The sequence below is a fragment of the Heliconius melpomene genome, unplaced genomic scaffold (genome assembly GCF_056956725.1).
Source record: "Heliconius melpomene rosina isolate 202511_hmr_F unplaced genomic scaffold, ASM5695672v1 Hmr00205, whole genome shotgun sequence".
Taxonomy (NCBI): domain Eukaryota; kingdom Metazoa; phylum Arthropoda; class Insecta; order Lepidoptera; family Nymphalidae; genus Heliconius; species Heliconius melpomene.
The window spans coordinates 84,980-89,048 of record NW_028181856.1 but is presented as its reverse complement, the minus strand read 5'-3'; positions in this window follow the sequence as shown (position 1 = coordinate 89,048).

The window sequence follows — 4,069 nt, the reverse complement described above, 5'->3', positions numbered from 1 at the left end:
TTAAGTAATACAGGTATTAATATACTTAATTATTTATTAATTATTTTAATTATTGTTCAAATTTTATTATTAATTCTTGAATTGCCGTAGCAATTATTCAATCTTATGTAATTTCTATTTTAAGAACTCTTTATTCTAGAGAAGTAAATTAATGTCTAATCATAATCATCCCTATCACTTAGTTGACTATAGACCTTGACCCTTAACAGGAGCTATTGGAGTAATAACCTTAGTAACTGGTTTAGTAAAATGATTTCATAATTTTAATATAAACTTATTATTTATTGGATATATTATCGTATTATTAACTATATTTCAATGATGACGAGATATTTGTCGAGAAAGAACATTCCAAGGAAAACATACTATTATAGTATCAAAAGGTTTACGGTGAGGAATAATTTTATTTATTATTTCTGAAATTTTTTTCTTCATTTCTTTTTTCTGAGCATTTTTACGCATTTCAGCGGTGAGGAATCATTTTAGAATAGAATAGAATAGAATATACTTTATTGCACACATAAAAGAAATATATAGAAAGAACAACACAAATAAAATTTAAAGAAAAACACGTATACAAAGGCGGTCTTATTGCTTTAAGCAATCTCCACCAGACAACCTTTGAAACATTACGGATAAAATGTAATGAGGAGAAAGGGGACAACGTCTCAGTGCAAATTTTATGAAATATAATTAAATATTATATAATATATAATAAACTAAGTCAATAATATAAAATAAACTTACATAAAATGTGTTTAATGTTTATATACTTCAAACATACATACATACATACATACAAATATTGAAAAAACAATATATACTTACACAAATATACATACATACATAAAACGTATTCAAAAATATATACATAATATTAAAAAAAATAAATAAAGATAAACTATTATACTAAATTAAATAAGTACTCTTTCAGACGATTTTTAAAACTGTATAGAGATTTGGAATGACGAACTTCTGTAGGAAGTTCATTCCAAAGAATTGCAGATTTCATAGTAAAAGACTTAGAATAAAATAGGGTATGGGAAGTTGGTAATTTAAGGAGATTATCACAACGGGATCTAAGGTGGAGGTGAAGAAGTGAATCGGCACCTAGGAAACAAAATCGATCTTTTAAGTAGGAGGGAGAGAGAGAGTTGTACAGGATAGAATAGAGGAGAGTCAGCATGCGGAAATTTCGGCGATGTCGGATAGGAAGCCATCCAAGCTGACGACGATGATCAGAAACATGATCAAATTTACGTAAACCGAAGATAAATCTAATACATAGATTTTGTAACCGCTCTAGTTTATTTAGTTGTTCCTCAGATAAGTCTGGGTAACACGAATCAGCATAGTCTAAAATCGGTAACAGTAGTGAATGAGCTAGAGCAGTTTTGGTCTTTATAGGTAGGAAATATTTCCATCGTTTGAGCGATCCGATAGTGGCAAATAATTTACGGGTAACCTCAGCTATCTGTACTGACCAAGATAGGGAATTGTCTATAATAATACCAAGGTTCTTAATAGATGGACTCAGGCTCAAATCGACGCCGCCAAACTGTATAGCAGGGAGGCTATTCTGGTCAAGTTTTTTTAGTTGCTTAGAGCCACCAATAATACTGACCTGTGACTTGGCAGGATTGACAGTTAAGCCAAAAGATTTGCTCCACCTACTAACATTCCGCAAATCTTCGTTAAGCTTATGAATAGCCTCACTAACATCATCAAACGGGGCGGCTAAGTAAATTTGAAGGTCGTCAGCATATAGATGAAAGGAAGAGCGAGAGATTTTGGGAAACTGAATTAATAAAAATGGAGAAAAGGAGAGGATAGAGGACACCACCTTGGGGAACACCGGCAGAAAGAGAGCAAAGGGAAGATGACTTGTCATTGGCTTGAACGTACTGTTGCCGATCACATAAATAGCTTCTGAACCACTCAGTGGCTTCAGGAGAGATATTTATTGAACGCAGAACAGCAACCAAGAGATCAGTATCAACAGAATTAAAGGCGTTGCTAAAGTCCAGCAAAGCAATGACGGAAACAAAATCGATCTTTTAAGTAGGAGGGAGAGAGAGAGTTGTACAGGATAGAATAGAGGAGAGTCAGCATGCGGAAATTTCGGCGATGTCGGATAGGAAGCCATCCAAGCTGACGACGATGATCAGAAACATGATCAAATTTACGTAAACCGAAGATAAATCTAATACATAGATTTTGTAACCGCTCTAGTTTATTTAGTTGTTCCTCAGATAAGTCTGGGTAACACGAATCAGCATAGTCTAAAATCGGTAACAGTAGTGAATGAGCTAGAGCAGTTTTGGTCTTTATAGGTAGGAAATATTTCCATCGTTTGAGCGATCCGATAGTGGCAAATAATTTACGGGTAACCTCAGCTATCTGTACTGACCAAGATAGGGAATTGTCTATAATAATACCAAGGTTCTTAATAGATGGACTCAGGCTCAAATCGACGCCGCCAAACTGTATAGCAGGGAGGCTATTCTGGTCAAGTTTTTTTAGTTGCTTAGAGCCACCAATAATACTGACCTGTGACTTGGCAGGATTGACAGTTAAGCCAAAAGATTTGCTCCACCTACTAACATTCCGCAAATCTTCGTTAAGCTTATGAATAGCCTCACTAACATCATCAAACGGGGCGGCTAAGTAAATTTGAAGGTCGTCAGCATATAGATGAAAGGAAGAGCGAGAGATTTTGGGAAACTGAATTAATAAAAATGGAGAAAAGGAGAGGATAGAGGACACCACCTTGGGGAACACCGGCAGAAAGAGAGCAAAGGGAAGATGACTTGTCATTGGCTTGAACGTACTGTTGCCGATCACATAAATAGCTTCTGAACCACTCAGTGGCTTCAGGAGAGATATTTATTGAACGCAGAACAGCAACCAAGAGATCAGTATCAACAGAATTAAAGGCGTTGCTAAAGTCCAGCAAAGCAATGACTGTAAGATTTTGTTTGTCCATGCTAAGTCTGATATCGTCACAAACTTTAATCAAAGTAGTGACTGTGCTATGCCCGTTACGGAATCCAGACTGGAACTCGGATAATATATGGTTGTCAAATAGATATTGATTTAGTTGCTGAAAAACAATACGTTCCAAGACCTTTGACAAGAAAGGAAGGATGGAGATAGGACGGTAGTGAGAGAAGGATTTTGGATCTTTGGTTTTGGGTATGGGGATAACGCGGGCAATGCGCCACAAACTGGGAAAAGTGTTATGGGAAATAGAAAAATTTAAAATATGGGTAATGACTGGAACTAAGACTTCCAAGGGCAAATGCGGTTGATGCCATCATAACCAGAAGCATCAGATTTGATGGCTAGGATACTGTTTCTTACCTGGGATGAGGTTATAGAAGCAAAGTTAAAAGGAACGATTGTGGGAGACGGCATGGAGTTGATATAATTCAATGTATTTGCTTTAATTGTGTTGTCCATAGATGTTATCGAGGCAAAGTGTTTATTCAAGGCATCAACGTCTAGATTGCAATTCAAATCCTTACGTTGCCGGCCAATGCCTAGCGATTCCAGAAATTTCCACAACTTACGTGGGCTTAAGTTTTTCATTCATTCATTTTATTTATTATTTCTGAAATCTTTTTCTTCATTTCTTTTTTCTGAGCATTTTTTCATAGTTTCATGATATAAAATTATCTGGGTAATCAGAATAACGACGGGGTATACCAGCTAATCCTAAAAAATGTTGAGGAAAAAATGTTAAATTAACACCAATGAATATGGAAATAAATTGAATTTTTAATAAATAAGGATTTAATAATAATCCAGTAAATAGAGAATATCAATGAACAAAACCCCCTAAAATAGCAAATACAGCTCCTATCACATCACTGCACCTGCGTGGCGGTAGGGTGAGTACACACCACGCCCTCCGGTTCCTCACACTGTGACCTCTGCATGACAGAGAACACACACGACAGTGAGACACACACGAGACAAAAATTATTGTGCATTTTACACTAAAATATATTTTTTTTATAATGAATTTAAATTCATCTTTAGAATATTTTATTCTTATTTTTTATTT